This window comes from Artemia franciscana, chromosome 13 (genome assembly GCF_032884065.1).
Source record: "Artemia franciscana chromosome 13, ASM3288406v1, whole genome shotgun sequence".
NCBI lineage: Eukaryota > Metazoa > Arthropoda > Branchiopoda > Anostraca > Artemiidae > Artemia > Artemia franciscana.
The window spans coordinates 39,393,412-39,412,338 of record NC_088875.1 but is presented as its reverse complement, the minus strand read 5'-3'; the positions used below and the strand labels follow the sequence as shown (position 1 = coordinate 39,412,338).

The 18,927-nt window shown below is 36.7% G+C and overlaps 1 long non-coding RNA gene across 1 annotated transcript in view; it reads right to left on the bottom strand.

Moving 5' to 3' along the window:
• Positions 1–9,416: 9,416 nt before the first annotated feature.
• Positions 9,417–18,927, bottom strand: part of LOC136034920 (uncharacterized) — a 42,432-nt gene continuing 32,921 nt past the window's right edge. Inside the window, exon 3 of the long non-coding RNA XR_010619293.1 lies at positions 9,417–9,628. This is a non-coding gene — a long non-coding RNA (uncharacterized LOC136034920). The remainder of the gene's footprint in view (positions 9,629–18,927) is intronic.

Sequence of the window (18,927 nt, the reverse complement as noted above, 5' to 3'; positions counted from 1 at the left end):
CCTAAAACTGAGGACTTAAGGAGTCTGATGAGTCAGCACTTCTTTATAACTGATTTATGAGTGAGAACTTAGTTGACACATCCTCTCACCTTCCTAAGCCTAAGGACTTAAGGAGTCTGATGAGTCAGCACTTCTTTATAACTGATATATGACTGAGAACTTAGTTGACACATCCTCTAACCTTCCAAAAACTGAGGACTTAAGGAGTATGATGAGTCAGCACTTCTTCATAACTAATTTATGAGTGAAAACTTAGTTGACACAACCTCTCACCTTCCTAAAAATGAGGACTTAAGGAGTCTGATGAGTCAGCACTTCTTTACAACTGATTTATGAGTGAGAACTTAGTTGATACATCCTCTCACCTTCCTAAAACTGAGGACTTAAGGAGTCTGATGAGTCGGCACTTCTTCATAACTAATTTATGAGTGAAAACTTAGTTGACACAACCTCTCACCTTCTTAAAATTGACGACTAAAGGAGTCTGATGAGGCGGCACTTCTTTATTACTGATTTATGAGTGAAAAAATAGTTGATACATCCTCTCACCTTCCTAAAACTGAGGACTTAAGGAGTCTGATGAGTCAGCACTTCTTTATAACTGATTTATGAGTGAGAACTTAGTTGACACATCCTCTCACCTTCCTAAAACTTAGGACTTACGGAGTCTGATGAGTCAGCACTTCTTCATAACTAATTTATGAGTGAAAACTTAGTTGACACAACTTCTCACCTTCCTAAAATTGAGGACTTAAGGAGTCTGATGAGTTGGCACTTCTTCATAACTAATTTATGAGTGAGAACTTAGTTGACACATCCTCTCACCTTCTTAAAATTGAACACTAAAGGAGTCTGATGAGGTGGCACTTCTTTATAACTGATTTATGAGTGAAAACTTAGTTGACAGATCCTCTCACCTTCCTTAAACTGAGGACTTAGGAGTCTGATGAGTCGGCTCTTCTTTATGACTGATTTATGAGTGAAAACTTAGTTGACACAACCTCTCACCTTCCTAAAATTGAGGACTGAAGGAGTCTGGTGAGTCGGCACTTCTTTATAACTGATTTATGAGTGAGAACTTAGTTGATACATCCTCTCACCTTCATAAAACTGAGAACTTACGGAGTCTGATGAGTCAGCACTTCATAACTAATTTATGAGTGAAAACTTAGTTGACACAACCTCTCACCTTCCTAAAATTGAGGACTTAAGGAGTCTGATGAGTTGGCACTTCTTCATAACTAATTTATGAGTGAGAACTTAGTTGATACATCCTCTCACCTTCCTAAAACTGAGGACTTAAGTAGTCTGATGAGTCAGTACTTCTTCATAACTAATTTACGAGTGAAAACTTAGTTGACACAATCTTTCACCTTCCTAAAATTGAGGACTGAAGGAATCTGGTGAGTCGGCACTTCTTTATAACTGATTTATGAGTGAAAACTTAGTTGACACATCCTCTCACCTTCCTAAGCCTAAGGACTTAAGGAGTCTGATGAGTCAGCACTTCTTTATAACTGATTTATGAGTGAGAACTTAGTTGATACATCCTCTCACCTTCCTAAAACTGAGGACTTAAGGAGTCTGATGAGTCAGCACTTCTTTATAACTGATTTATGAGTGAAAACTTAGTTGACACATCCTCTGACCTTCCTAAGCCTAAGGACTTAAGGAGTCTGATGAGTCAGCAATTCCTTATAACTGATTTATGAGTGAGAAATTAGTTGACACATCCTCTCAGCTTCCTAAAACTGAAGACTTAAGGAGTCTGATGAGTCAGTACTTCTTCATAACTAATTTATAAGTGAAAACTTAGTTGATACAACCTCTCACCTTCCTAAAACTGAGGGCTTATGGAGTCTGATGAGTCAGCACTTCTTTATAACTGATTTATGAGTGAGAACTTAGTTGATACATCCTCTCACCTTCCTAAAACTGAGGACTTAATGAGTCTGATAAGTCAACACTTCTTCATAACTAATTTATGAGTGAAAAATTAGTTGACACAGCCTCTCATCTTCTTAAAATTGATTCTGATGAGGCGGCACTTCTTTATCACTGATTTATGAGGGAAAACTTAGTTGATCTGTCCTCTTACCTTCCTTAAACTGATGACTTAGGGTCTGATGAGTCGGCTCTTCTTTATGACTGATTTATGACTGAAAACTTAGTTGACACAACCTCTCACCTTCCTAAAATTGAGGACTGAAGGAGTCTGGTGAGTCGGCACTTCTTTATAACTGATTTATGAGTGAAAACTTAGTTGACACAGCCTCTCATCTTCTTAAAATTGACGACTAAAGGAGTCTGTTGAGGCGGCACTTCTTTATCACTGACTTATGAGTGAAAACTTAGTTGATCTATCCTCTCACCTTCCTTAAATTGAGGACTTAGGGGTCTGATGAGTCGGCTCTTCCTTATGACTGATTTATGACTGAAAACTTAGTTGACACAACCTCTCACCTTCCTAAAATTGAGGACTTAAGGAGTTTGATGATTTGGCACTTCTTCATAACTAATTTATGAGTGAGAACTTAGTTGACACATCCTCTCACCTTCTTAGAAGACTAAAGGAGTTTGATGAGGTTGAACTTCTTCATAACTGATTTATGAGTGAAAACTTAGTTGATACATCCTCTCACCTTCCTAAAACTGAGGACTTAAGGAGTCTGATGTGTCAGTACTTCTTTATAACTGATTTATGAGTGAGAACTTAGTTGATACATCCTCTCACCTTCCTAAAACTGAGGACTTAAGGAGTCCGATGAGTCAGCACTTCTTCGTAACTAATTTATGAGTGAAAACTTAGTTGACACAACCTATCACCTTCCTAAAATTGAGGACTGAAGGAGTCTTGTGAGTCGGCACTTCTTTATAACTGATTTATGAGTGAAAACTTAGTTGACACATCCTCTCACCTTCCTAAAACTTAGGACTTAAGGAGTCTGATGAGTCAGCACTTCTTTATAACTGATTTATGAGTGAGAACTTAGTTGATACATCCTCTCACCTTAGTTGACACATCCTCTGAGAAATTAGTTGACACATCCTCTCACCTTCTTAGAAGACTAAAGGAGTCTGATGAGGTGGAACTTCTTCATAACTAATTTATAAGTGAAAACTTAGTTGAAACAACCTCTCACCTTCCTAAAACTGAGGACTTAAGGAGTCTGATGAGTCAGCACTTCTTTATAACTCATTTATGAGTGAGAACTTAGTTGACACATCCTCTCACCTTCCTAAGCCTAAGGACTTAAGGAGTAGATGAGTCAGCACTTTTTTATAACTGATTTATGACTGAGAACTTAGTTGACACATCCTCTCAGCTTCCAAAAACTGAGGACTTAAGGAGTATGATGATTCAGCACTTCTTCATAACTAATTTATGAGTGAAAACTTAGTTGACACAACCTCTCACCTTCCTAAAAATGAGGACTTAAGGAGTCTGATGAGTCAGCACTTCTTTACAACTGATTTATGACTGAGAACTTAGTTGATACATCCTCTCACCTTCCTAAAACTGAGGACTTAAGGAGTCTGATGAGTCAGCACTTCTTCATAACTAATTTATGAGTGTCAGCACTTCTTTATAACTGATTTATGAGTGAGAACTTAGTCGACACATCCTCTCACCTTCCTAAGCCTAAGGACTTAAGGAGTCTGATGAGTCAGCACTTCTTTATAACTGATTTATGACTGAGAACTTAGTTGACACATCCTCTAACCTTCCAAAAACTGAGGACTTAGGAGTCTGATGAGTCGGCTTTTCTTTATGACAGATTTTGAGTGAAAACTTAGTTAACACAGCCTCTCACCTTCCTAAAATTGAGGACTGAAGGGGTCTGGTGAGTCGGCACTTCTTTATACCTGATTTATGAGTGAGAACTTAGTTGATACATCCTCTCAGCTTCCTAAAACTGAGAACTTAAGGAGTCTGATGAGTCAGCACTTCATAACTAATTTATGAGTGAAAACTTAGTTGACACAACCTCTCACCTTCCTAAAATTGAGGACTGAAGGAGTCTGGTGAGTCGGCACTTCTTTATAACTGATTTATGAGTGAGAACTTAGTTGATACATCCTCTCAGCTTCCTAAAACTGAGAACTTACGGAGTCTGATGAGTCAGCACTTCATAACTAATTTATGAGTGAAAACTTAGTTGACACAACCTCTCACCTTCCTAAAATTGAGGACTTAAGGAGTCTGATGAGTTGGCACTTCTTCATAACTAATTTATTAGTGAGAAACTTAGTTGACACATCCTCTCACCTTCTTAAAATTGAAGACTAAAGGAGTCTGATGAGGTGGAACTTCTTCATAACTGATTTATGAGTGAAAACTTAGTTGATAAATCCTCTCACCTTCCTAAAACTGAGGACTTATGGAGTCTGATGAGTCAGCGCTTCTTCACAACTAATTTTGAGTAAAAACTTAGTTGACACAACCTCTCACCTTCCTAAAATTTAGGACTGAAGGAATCTTGTGAGTCGGTACTTCTTTATAACGGATTTATGAGTGAAAACTTAGTTGACACATCCTCTCACCTTCCTAAAACTGAGGACTTAAGGAGTCTGATGAGTCAGGACTTCCTTATAACTAATTTATGAGTGAAAACTTAGTTGACCCAACCTCTCACCTTCCTAAAATTGAGGACTGAAGGAGTCTGGTGAGTCGGCACTTCTGTATAACTGACTTATGAGTGAAAACTTAGTTGACACATCCTCTCACCTTCCTAAGCCTAAGGACTTAAGGAGTCTGATGAGTTGGCACTTCTTCAGAACTAATTTATGAGTTAGAACTTGGTTGACACATCCTCTCACCTTCTTAAAATTGACGACTAAAGGAGTCTGATGAGTCAGCACTTCTTTATAACTGATTTATGAATGAGAACTTAGTTGACACATCCTCTCACCTTCCTAAGCCTAAGGACTTAAGGAGTCTGATGAGTCAGCAATTCCTTATAACTGATTTATGAGTGAGAAATTAGTTGACACATCCTCTCACCTTCCTAAAACTGAGGACTTCAGGAGTCTGATGAGTCAGCAATTCCTTTTAACTGATTTATGAGTGAGAAATTAGTTGAAACATCCTCTCACCTTCCTAAAACTGAGGACTTAAGGAGTATGATGAGTTAGTACTTCTTCAAAACTAATTTATAAGTGAAGACTTAGCTGACACAACCTCTCACTTTCCAAAAACTGAGGACTTATGGAGTCTTATGAGTCAGCACTTCTTTATAACTGATTTATGAGTGAGAACTTAGTTGATACATCCTCTCGCCTTCCTAAAACTGAGGAGTTAATGATTCTGATGAGTCAGCACTTCTTCGTAACTAATTTATGAGTGAAAACTTAGTTGACAAAGCCTCTCATCTTCTTAAAATTGACGACTAAAGGAGTCTGATGAGGCGGCACTTCTTTATCACTGATTTATGAGTGAAAACTTAGTTGATCATCCTCTCACCTTCCTAAACTGAGGACTTAAGGAGTCTGATGAGTCGGCACTTCTTATAACTGATTTATGAGTGAAAACTTAGTTGACACATCCTCTCACCTTCTTAAAATTGAGGACTTAAGGAGTCTGATGAGTCGGACTTCTTTATAACTGATTTATGAGTGAAAACTTAGTTGACAGAGCCTCTCACCTTCTTAAAATTGACGACTAAAGGAGTCTGATGAGGCGGCACTTCTTTATAACTGATATATGAGTGAAAACTTAGTTGATCTATCCTCTCACCTTCCTTAAACTGAGGACTTAGGAGTCTGATGAGTCGGCACTTCTTTATAACTGATTTATGAGTGAAAACTTAGTTGATACATCCTCTCAGCTTCCTAAAACTGAGGACTTAAGGAGTCTGATGAGTCAGCACTTCTTCATAACTAATTTATGAGTGAAAACTTAGTTGACACATCCTCTCACCTTCCTAAAATGAGGACTTAAGGAGTTGATGAGTCAGCACTTCTTCATAACTAATTTATGAGTGAGAACTTAGTTGATACATCCTCTCACCTTCCTAAAACTGAGGACCTAAGGAGTCTGATGAGTCAGCACTTCTTTATAACTGATTTATGATTGAGAACTTAGTTGATACATCCTTTCACCTTCCTAAAACTGAGGACTTAAGGAGTCTGATGAGTCAGCGCTTCTTCGTAACTAATTTATGAGTGAAAACTTAGTTGACACAACCTCTCACCTTCCTAAAATTGAGGACTTAAGGAGTCTGATGAGTCGGCACTTCTTTATAACTGATTTATGAGTGAAAACTTAGTTGACACATCCTCTCACCTTCCTAAAACTTAGGACTTAAGGAGTCTGATGAGTCAGTACCTTTTTATAACTGATTTATGAGTGAGAACTTAGCTGAAACATCCTCTCACCTTCCTAAAATTGAGGACTTAAGGAGTCTGATGAGTTGTCACTTCTTCATAACTAATTTATGAGTGAGAACTTAGTTGACACATCCTCTCACCTTCCTAAAATTGAAGACTAAAGGAGTCTGATGAGTCGGCACTTCTTTATAACTGATTTATGAGTGAAAGCTTAGTTGATACATCCTCTCACCTTCTTAAAACTGAGGACTTAGGGAGTCTGATGAGTCAGCACTTCTTTATAACTGATTTATGAGTGAGAACTTAGTTGACACATCCTCTCAGCTTCCTAAGCCTAAGGACTTAAGGAGTCTGATGAGTCAGCACTTCTTTATAACTGATATTATGAGTGAGAACTTAGTTGACACATCCTCTCACCTTCCAAAAACTGAGGACTTAAGGAGTATGATGAGTCAGCACTTCTTCATAACTAATTTATGAGTGAAAACTTAGTTGACACAACCTCTCACCTTCCTAAAATTGAGGACTTAAGGAGTCTGATGAGTTGGCACTTCTTCATAACTAATTTATGAGTGAGAACGTAGTTGACACATCCTCTCACCTTCCTAAAATTGAGGACTTAAGGAGTCTGATGAGTCAGCACTTCTTTATAACTGATTTATGAGTGAGAACTTAGTTGACACATCCTCTCACCTTCCTAAACTGAGGACTTAAGGAGTATGATGAGTCAGCACTTCTTTATAACTGATTTATGAGTGAAAACTTAGTTGACACAACCTCTCACCTTCCTAAAATTGAGGACTTAAGGAGTCTGATGAGTCGGCACTTCTTTATAACTGATTTATGAGTGAAAACTTAGTTGACATCCTCTCACCTTCCTAAAACTGAGGACTTAGGAGTCTGATGAGTCAGGCACTTCTTTATAACTATTTATGAGTGAAAACTTAGTTGACACAACCTCTCACCTTCCTTAAAATTGAGGACTTAAGGAGTCTGATGAGTCGGCACTTCTTTATAACTGATTTATGAGTGAGAACTTAGTTGACACATCCTCTCACCTTCCTAAAATTGAGACTAAGGAGTCTGATGAGTCGGACTTCTTTATAACTGATTTATGAGTGAAAACTTAGTTGATACAATCCTCTCACCTTCCTAAAACTGAGGACTTAAGGAGTCTGATGAGTCAGCACTTTTTTATAACTGATATATGAGTGAGAACTTAGTTGATACATCCTCTCACCTTCCTAAAACTGAGGACTTAAGGAGTCTGATGAGTCAGCGCTTCTTCATAACTATTTATGAGTGAAAACTTAGTTGACACAACCTCTCACCTTCCTAAAATTTAGGACTGAAGGAGTCTTCTGAGTCGGTACTTCTTTATAACTGATTTATGAGTGAAAACTTAGTTGACACATCCTCTCACCTTCCTAAAACTGAGGACTTAAGGAGTCTGATGAGTCAGCACTTCTTCATAACTAATTTATGAGTGAAAACTTAGTTGACACAACCTCTCACCTTCCTAAAATTGAGGACTGAAGGAGTCTGGTGAGTCGGCACTTCTGTATAACTGATTTGTGAGTGAAAACTTAGTTGACACATCCTCTCACCTTCCTAAAACTAGGACTTAAGGAGTCTGATGAGTCAGGCACTTCTTTATAACTGATTTATGAGTGAAGAACTTAGTTGACACATCCTCTCACCTTCCTAAAACTGAGGACTTAAGGAGTCTGATGAGTCAGCACTTCTTTATACTGATTTATGAGTGAAAACTTAGTTGATACATCCTCTCACCTTCCTAAAATTGAGGACTTAAGGAGTCTGATGAGTCAGCGCTTCTTTATAACTGATTTATGAGTGAAAACTTAGTTGACACATCCTCTCACCTTCCTAAAACGGTGACTAAGGATTCTGATGAGTCGGCACCTTCCTTGATCTGAGGAGTGATGAGTCGGCACTTTTTAATTGATTTATGAGTGAGAACTTAGTTGACACATCCTCTCACCTTCCTAAGCCTAAGGACTTAAGGAGTCTGATGAGTTGGCACTTCTTCAGAACTAGTTTATGAGTGAGAACTTGGTTGACACATCCTCTCACCTTCTTAAAATTAACAACTAAAGGAGTCTGATGAGGCGGCACTTCTTTATCACTGATTTATGAGTGAAAACTTAGTTGATACATTCTCTCACCTTCCTAAAATTGATGACTTAAGGAGTCTGATGAGTCAGCGCTTCTTTATAACTGATTTATGAGTGAGAACTTAGTTGACACATCCTCTCACCTTCCTAAAACGGTGGATAAAGGATTCTGATGAGTCGGCACCTTCCTAAAACTGATGACTTGAGGAGTGTGATGAGTCGGCACTTTTTTTAATTGATTTATGAGTGAGAACGTAGTTGACACATTCTCTTGCATTCCTAAAATCACAATGTTCTTCCCTTAGAATCTATCTACACCATCTCTGAATCTAAATAGTATCTTCATACTAAGTAACTTACTTCCCTCAGAAACCGAGCTAATACGCTCATAATTACGACGCTTACTCTTATCACCATTCTTATAAAATGGTTTAATTTAAGTTCTCCTTAAATTGCTTGTTACAATGCTTTTTTTGAAAATCATATTGATAATCTTCATTTACAAAATTGGCAGTTAAAAAGTAGTAAATAGTTATGCATCCTCTATTGGAGTAGAGAAAAAAAATCTTTTTTATGGGTATGGAAGTGCTTAAGACTTCAGAAAAATCATCTCTAGACACATAATAAACTCTGCAAATGAATATGAAGGTGGGATTTAACCTTTGACCAATTTTAATTTGGCCGGATTCATATTTGGAGGAGGATAAGACAAGGTGTGTATATCGAATTCTGAGGGGTGAAAGCCCCTCTTATTGTTGAAATTGTAGTTCCAAAGGAAATTAAATTTTTGTAAATGCACAGATGTAAAATGTTGAACTTCGGAGTAAAGTCAGGGGTTCGACTCCCGTTTATTCTAGAGAAGCTATATTTTATTTTGGAATATGTTTAAATATATTTCTTTTTCTCAAACGAATCTTGGGCAAATTTTCAACTTTACCATAGAGCCATATCCTCATTGATATTTATGATAATTCTCAATTTATCATATATTATGCTTATTGATGCCCATTTGCATTAAATAATAATTCACTAAAAACTGCATTAAAAATAAAAACTTTCAACACTGACTTTTAGAAAGGCAATCGGTTAGTGTAAAACTTGTCTTTTCTAGCTTGTCGTAATTTCTGCTTGTTTTGATTCTCAATCTTCCTGTTCACTTTCATCTGAAAAAGATAGTTTTTTATTAAATATTTTTAAAACGAATAAAGGCCTTTGCATTTCATATTCTACAAAGGGACAACAAAATTCTTAACAGTTTTAAAAGGGACTCAGAAAATCTAAAAATATTATTTCTATAGTTGTATATGTTTTAAGTGTACCTTTATTGTGTATCTTTATGAAAACTGTGAAGAATGTACAGAGATGACTGTTTTTTTTTTCTTTCTCTCAGCATACAGTGGAAACATTTCATCTGTCACTTCTTACTATTAGCATTAACAAGAAAGCAGTTAAGTACCAAAGACAGTGAAAACGGAACCTGATTGTTTAACCATGCTAGGGGGAAACTTCACAACCATATACCTCCTTATTAAGTAGAAATGGGTAATTGAGTTTTTAATAAAAATAACTTGCATCCGAAATCTTACATTTTTCGGTAGTAGCAGGCACCAAATGTAAAAAAAATGTATGGATAAAAAAAAGAAATTATCTAAAACAAAATATGGAACCGAACAGCTTAACCAGGTTTAGATTTCCTTTGAAGGTATATTTGTCTTTGGGAATGAACAGTTGTTCATGTTTGAGTTTCGAGGGACGACACGGGTTGTCAAAGATAATTGCTTATTTTGGCTTATTCATTTTGACCAATCAACTTGGCAACAATGACAAAAATAAAATGCTGCACTAAAATTTAAAAATTTTGCAACAACCAGAAGAATAGTCATGGCTTTCAGGTCCAAACAGACCTAAGAAAGATCTAAGGGGGAAACGCTTTTATTTTGATAGCTTTGGTACTTTAAGCATTCGCTTACTCTGTTAAAAGCTGAAACTGCCGGCAATCAAAGAAAATGTGAAATCAAGAAAGATACTTTTTACTATAATAACTTATATACACCATCATTTTCTGTCACGAATAATGGAAAGGCAACATTAGGAAAATCGAGGTTGTATTAACAGTTACCTTTTTTTTAACCTGAAAGGATCTAAAGGATCTATTTCAAAGAGATTGACCTCTTCTTTGTATTGGTAATGTTGACGATTAGTTTGATGGAACAGCAAAAACTGAAACCACTATCTCATGCTGGCTAAGCAGTTCAGGAAAAATAGAAACAGATCGAACATTATTACAGAAGGAAACATAGAAGAAAATTATACAGTTGGGAACGCATACCACAGGTCTCTAAGCAGGAATTTATTTTGATTTGGGCAAACATTCGGGAAAGGCAAGATGTTAGTCATTGAAGAAATACTAGCTTTTGAAAGGTAATTCGGTTAACATCATTCTTAAGTCTATTTCAAAATATAAAGTGGTTTTACGTTACCTAATTAAGGTGGTTAAGGAGAATTTTGCCAGAAAGTAAACTATCTGGTGGATTATTTTAGGCCGAATAAGCATAAGATGCTAAGTATCTTAAGTCACAGGTAAATAAGGAGCCTCCTTAAGTATCCTAAGTTACTGGCAACATGAATTTATTGCTACTCAACGTTTAAACAGAGATACAATCACCAAATATAAATAATTGTTTAATCGGATGATCATCATAGCAAAATCACTCACAAACAGCCTTTTTTTATTGGTTTCATCACTTTTTATCAATTTTTTTTACATGTTCATAATGTAAGAGCCAATTCTGAATTAAACTTACAGAGCGGCAATCAACTAAAAAAAGAAGTATGAAAGAAAATTACAATTTTGTAATCAGTTTAAATCAAGATAGTTTAGGAAATACTACAAAGAAATTTTTCAGTCGACCATTCGGAGTTAAATTTATAGACCATCTACCAACTAAAATTTTAAGAAATAGAAAGAAGATGCTGTCAAATCCAGAGTTACGAAAATGAAAATGAAGCACAGTGCAATCCGTGGTTAGAAGACATGCAACAACAAGCATTGCAACAAATCACAAGTGCAAATGATAAACAACAAAATCTTCGGTTATAAGAAAATTCAACAGCAAAAATCACAGCAAATTACAAACGAGAATGATACAGAAGGAAATCTGCGGCCATTAAACGCGCGGCAGTCCCAATCACAACGAATCGCAAATACAAGCTATGCACAATAGAGCATTAGAAGACATGGGACAGCAAGCATTGATAATTAATAATCATTGAATAATTTGAGCAATTAATTATTGAGTAATTCAGCATTATCAATAATTTTATTCATTTGAAGTTATTTCTGTCAGTGCTTACCTGTTCAACTTGGAAGCAACCGCTTTGAAATACTTGATTTGTCGATAAACAAAATCACCTCTGGAAGTTTGAAAAATTGTACATTAAAAAAAAAAACTTAATTCATTCAAAAAAATGTGCGTGTCGATCCTGAAGAGGAAGTATTTGCTAAATAAACCTGGAACTGGGGAATGCAAATTATCCAAAAATTACATAAAAAAATCGAATTAGCTGAAAATATAATTTCCAGTGATAACTTAATTGATCAAGTATTTCGAATAGACCTCGCAAATCAAACTTTAGAATGGAATGAAGGATCGCGTTTCTTTACTGCCACTCAATAAAGCAGTAAGCAAAACGTCAGTCAAATCTACGAGCGTATTTGATCTTATATCTGATACCTTCAACCTCTCTATAATAAAATCGGGAACTAGAATTTACTATTAATACCTTCACAGTAAAAGCATGGCTTGAAGGCTTCCTTATTCACCATTAAATAAAAAATACAAGTTTTTATTAACTGAAAGTAAGGAGCGATATTAAAACTTAAAACGAACAGAAATTACTTCGTATATGAAAGGGGCTGGTCCCTCTTAAACGCCCCCCTCTTTACGCTAACGTTTGACACTTTCTCTCAACTCTACTTTTTAAAATAGTAAAAAACTTTAGCGTAAAGAGCGGGGCGTTGAGGAGGGAACAGTCCCTTTCATATACGAAGTAATTTCTGTTCGTTTTAAGTTTTAATGTCACTCCTTACTTTCAGTTAAAAAAACTTGTTTTTTTTATTTAATTTCTGAACGTTTTTGAATTAATGCATGTTTTGATTTTGGCTCTCCGCAGATGAATAATTAAAACAAAATATGCATATTTATTTTTTTGGCTAAATGGCTTTCTCATAGTTTTGATCGAATGATTTTGGGGAAAAGAAGCGGTGGAGAAGGCCTAGTCGCCCCCCCCCCCATTTTTTTGTTACTTAAAAAGGCAACTAGAACATTTAATTTTTTACAAACGTTTTTATTAGTAAAAGATATACGTAGATTACGAATTAGCTTACGTAACGAACCTTTGTATTCGTGTGTTCTTATTACGTATATGAGAAGGTTAACACCCTCAGCAGTACCTCGCTCTTTACAACAAAGCTTAAGTTTTGTCCCAATTCCTTAAGAATGATCCCCAAATCACAAAAGGCCGTAGAATAAATAGTTGAGTTTACTAAAAATACTTTAGCGTAAAGAGTGAGGTATTGAGGAGAGGACGAATCCCCTCATATGCGTAGTAATTTTGTTTGTTTTAATGCTGCTCCTTACCTTCAGATGAAAAAACTTTTTCATATTTATTTTTTTATTGTTTTTTTAAATAATACTAGAAAATCCTGCACTCCCTTCATGGAAATTTTCTTCCCCCATGACGAATTACTCCATGGAAAGTTCCCCCAACATATCCCTCTCTTCTCAACAACTCCTCCCCAACCAAAAAATCCCCCTGAACACGTCTGTACACTTTCCAATAACCATTACTATATGTAAGCACAGGTCAAAGTTTGTAACTTGTAGCCCCTCCCACGGGGACTGTGGGGGAGCAAGTCGTCCTCAAAGACATAGTTATAAGGTTTTTCGACTATGCTGAATAAAATGGCTATCTCAGAATTTTGATCCGATGACTTTGGGGAAATGATTAGCGTGGGAGGGGGTCTAGGTGCCCTCCAATTTTTTTGTCACATAAAAGGGGCACTAGAACTTTTTATTTCCGTTAGAATGAGCCCTCTTGCAACATTCTAGGACCACTGGGTTGATACGATCACCCCTGGAAAAAAAAACAGGCCTCCGTGATCTGCCTTTTGGCAAAAAATACAAAATTCCACATTTTTGTGCTCAGGCTCGTAACTTTTGATGGGTAAGACTAAACCTGCTGAAAGTTACATATTTAAAATTAGCATTAAAATGCGATTCTTTTGATGTAGCTATTGCTAACAAAACTTACTATGTATTTTTGATGTAGCTATTGCTAACCTTACTACAGTTCGTTACCACGAACTGTTTGATAAGCCCTACTCTCTTGCGTACGCACCCATCCGTTCAGCTTGAATGCATAAATTATATATATATATATGGAAGAACCATAGTGATCTTGTTGCAACTAAAGTTGCTAGAGGTTTGGGAATTTTGCGTCGATTAAAGCACGTTTTACCATTATCAGTTCTTTTATTATTATTTCACACCATTGTTGCGCCTTATATTTCTTATGGTTGTGTCCTTTAGTCTAGTAATTTCTATACAAATTTTAAAAGAGTGCAGATCCTACAAAATAAAACAGTACGTCTTCTTGGTAATTATGTAGAAAATATGAATGATACCGCGTCATGTTTTAAAAAATTACGAGTTCTTAACATTGGTCAGATTCGAGATTATCAAGCTGCTATTTTTGAGTATCGATGTTGCAATGATGTATGTCCTGTAGTTTTTACCAATTTTTTTCGAGTAAATCGTTCACTCCATGGGTAGGAGACTAGAGAGGCAGATAATTTTATTGTTGAGCACGGAGACACCACACGTGCGGCTTTCGGAATTAGGTATTTAGCCCCGGCTACTTGGAATGATATCCCAGCTGGCATTAGGGAGGCGGAACATATTGGGTCGTTTAAAGTAAAATTAAAAAAACATTTATTGGGAGTGGGGAATCAAATTTTATTATTATTATTATTATTATTATTGTTAGCTTTTTTTATGTATATTCTGGTATTAAGGGGTAATTGAGTGAGAGTGTTTTTGTCCTTCTTTAATATTTGTTTTTTTAATTAATTAGGTTGAGAATTAGAGGATTGCAGCCGTCCAACATCAGGATGTTTGAGCCTTCCCCCCGCGGCTGTGTGCATTTATAGTTTTTGTAATTTAGTAGTTAATAAAGGGTTCATTTAAAAAAAAAACATATCACCTAATTTCATGTTTCCTACCCCAGAGAGATGTGTTTTTGAAACTCATAACAAATCCAGTTCAAAAAGCCTTAATTTTCTATTTAAAATATCTATACAATAGTCTTTTTTTAGTGTTGAATTGTTCCGAGTCTTACTTTTAATATTACTTAAATCATTAAAATTGATATTGTCTCAGAAAAAGCAATAGGTCCCACCGGTGCAAGTCAAGGAGTAATACTTCTACTTGAAGCTACACAAACCGCTTAAGTAGGCTTAGAACCGTACAGCAAGAAGTCCCATGGATCTCCGGATGAATGAAAGCTTAGTGCAATCATGGTCCATATTAGTTACAACATGATTTTCCATACTTGTTGACGCTCTTTTCAAACTGTTGGTGGTAACGAACTGTAAGTATGATGTGGCTCAATAGTAACCGAACCTCAAAGAAACAGAGTCTTGATAACAGTATATACATCAATAGAATCAAATTTTGATGCTTATTAAAAATATTTAAAATTCATCAAATTTAATGTTATCCATTAGAAGTTACGAGCCTGAGAAAATTTGTTATTTTTTTTTTAAAAGGTGGGAAACACCTCCAAAACATCCAATGATCTTAATGAAAATTACCACATCAGATTCAGCACACCAGAGAACCCTACTATAGAGGTTTCAAACTCCTATGTACAACAATGTGAAATTTTACATTTTCTTTTCGCCCCAAGAAAGATCACGGATGTGAGTTTATTTGTTTGTAAGTTTTTGTTTTGTTTTTCCCCTGAGGTGATTATTTCGAACAAGTAATCGTAAAAGATCGGGAGTGGGTCCATTTGATCTGAAATAAAAAGTTCTAGTTCCCTTTTTAAGTGACCAAAATTTTGAAGGGCAGCTAGCCCCCTCCCACGCTCATTTTTCCCTAAAGCCACACGATCAAAATTTTGATATAGCCATTTTTAGATTTAGGCAATTTTACATTTAACAATTTAATATTTTACATTTAGGCAAAAAATGTAGTAAATATGTCTTTGAGGATGACTTAGCCCCCCACGTTCCCCCGGGGAAAGGGCTACTACCGTTTATTTACTTTTTTTATTCATTTACCATTTGTTTGAGGTTAACCCCTTTTTTCACAATTTTCCTAGACTAGTTAGGGAAACGAACAATTGCGCCATTTTTCAGAAAATCGTTCATCCGGCGCAATTTCACAAGAAAAATGGCAGTTTTGGCGTATCTTCACTTTTACGGTGGCGCAACTTTAAACTAGACATCTAGTAACACTGTCGCAAATTAAAATGGAACACACCCTATAATATAGCTAGGTAATACAGTGCAGAGGTGCATAACATCCAAATAAGATCATGTTAACTTATGCCTGCCAAAAGAAGATTAAAAACGGGAATGAAATTACGGATATTAAATTAATAACTAATCGTCAAAGATCAAAACTATGAAAGATCAAAACAGGAACGTTCAATTAACGTTTAGATCCATACCTAGCTATATACCGGCAGAACCAGGAGGATTGGAGGGGGCCCTGCCCCCAAGATTTTTTCTTACACACTCTCTCCCTGTTTTTTTTCTTTTTTTTCACTCTTTGTTTTATATTTGTCAATTTCAATTATTGACCTCTTTGTCACATTGAGTTCCCCCCAAGATTTTTCTCATTGGTGCCCTTGTCAAATCCCCCCCCCAATATTTTGCTCTAGATCTGTCCCTATATCTTGTGATACATGGAACTGTTGTTCATAATCCCATATGTCTTTCATCACCTGCCTATTTTTTGTGGTTAGGGTCCCCCCACCTACCCAGAAATAAATTTATGCGTAATGTCCGCTATCAACAAGTAACGCCACGCAAGTTTTTACACCTTCAGGTTTCCTGAAAAAATATCCTGAGACCAAGCTTTGAACTTGGTCCTTTTTCTTTTGATTTTTTGAATATTGGTATTTAGTCTACAGCATTTACACCCAAAAGGCCTAATCGGGATACCTGCTCTAATTTTTGACAACATTTGATGGAAATCTAATATGTTTTTTTGCGATTTCTGAAGGCAAAAAATTAGGGCCCCCATCCACAGAGGTTTCGTAAGATAGAAATATAAGAAAGAAATACAACCAAGACATACACTATTATTTCTCACCAAGTCAAGATACGACCATCCCTTCTAGCCGATGGTAAGACGACAAGAATTTAGACGTTGGTACCTTTTAGTTATTATTCTTATAGGGTTTTCCTATTTATCATGTTTTTACTTCGAAAATTTCTTCATGGAATTATGGAACAGTAGTAGAAGCTTTGTACTTGTCAGTTCTCACTTGATTGTATGTGTTTCTTATGCCAAACTTATTATTACACAATTCAAAGAAGAAGGTCAAAACCGCAAGCAAAATTTGTCGTGTAACCGAAGACGAAAAAAAATGGTTACTTATTCATTGGTGTACTGGAGTAAAAATTAGAAACCAAGGAAATGAGGTCACGTAAGTAATATTTCACCGACTTTCTCTTGTTAACGAGGCAGAGAATATGTCTAAAGAGAACTTCACAAAGGATTTTCCCAGACTTTCGTCTTCAATCAGCGGAAATTTTCTTGGATGAAAATTTGAGTGGCACTAGGAAATTTATTGCATTATATTTACAAAACTCATGCCATTTCTTTTACCTTTTTAAAATACTGATAGATTTAAGATTTTTTTAGGGGGGGACATTAACAATTTTCGCAAGCTGACCAATGGGCTATAGAGTGAGGGTACCGATATCCTGATTCTCTGCCTTCAGTCCAGAGCACAATGGGTCTTTGGGGAGAAATCTTCCGACACTTCCCATCCCCCCCCAGATTTCCCCAGGTACCCATTTGGAGCTGGTTCGACCAAGGCTGAGCCCTTACAGTCGAGAGGTGAGGGTGAATAGAATTCGTATTTATATGTTCACAAGCTAGAATTTTGATGGTCTTTGGGTGGATTTAATTGAATTTTGTTGACCTTTTTTGCTCGATAGATCCGTATAGCTGTAGATCTATCTTGGGTCCATTTTAACACCAGACGGTGGAGCTGGACATTTCTGCCCGGATATTAGAGACATGGGGAGTCTTTACCAGTCTGAAAAAGGCGCTATGGGCCGGAAGTGGGATCTCGACAAAGACCAAAGTCAGGGTCTACGTAGCATCCATGCGAGCTGTGCTGCTGTGCGCCTGAGAGATATGGCCGCTAAAGGCTGTAGAAGCTAGAGTTCTGGACGCGTTCGATCATCTTTACCTTTGCTATATACTCCAGATTAGCACACAGCTTAGAATTTCTAATAGTAGACTAAGAAGCTGCTGTGGCCAGAATGAAGAGCTATCCTCTTCCATCAAAAGGCGTCACCTAAAACTTCTTGGCCACACTTTGCGCCGACCCAAAGGTACGATATGTCATGAAATCCTTATCTGCGAGCCAGTACCATCCTGGGGACGACATTGGGGAGGACAGAAGAAAAATTTGGCAGAAATTCAAGGAGAACCTTGAACCATGGGGAGGCGTCCATAGGAATGGTAGGAGGTGGAACAGAGACTGGCTGAAGATAGCTGGGGAAGCTTCAACTGATAAATCGAAGTGGTCGTCGGACGTAATTCCGAAGTCCATTGGTGCTGGGCAAGACAGTTCTTCGTCTGGTTCCCGCCGAAAGTAAAGTAAAAGTAAATTAAATAGATTTCCACAAAATTTAATTACCCCAATCCCGGGAGGGGGTCATGTCTTGGTGATTTGAAGGCTTTTATAAATTAAGGTCAATCCTCTAAAAATTCCACATCACGCAGGTCAGTAGAGAGGATTCCCTCACCCACCTTTCTAAGTCCACTGTCCTCTGAAGTATTGAGTTAACTTCAGACTTATTTTTTCACACCGTTAACAAATTTTAAGTTGATAGGCATACCAATGAAGCTATATTACCAAGAATATTTAAACAAGCCCTGCTTCTAGCTTCGAAGAGCCTTTATTTGGTTACAAATTTTGTTTTAATTCACAATGCAGAGAGGGTTTTCTTCTAGAATTGCCGCGAACAAGTGAGCTTATACTGGCCTGCATTTGGTATTTTCTCCGTCATTTAAGCCGAAAACATATACAGAAACAGAAAAAAAAAGAGAAACCGTCTCACCAAAAGATTTTTTTATGTTTTTCGAACTCCCCTACGCCTCTCCCCAGACAATTATTTGTAAGGGTCAGCCCTCCTCTGCACGATTCGCTT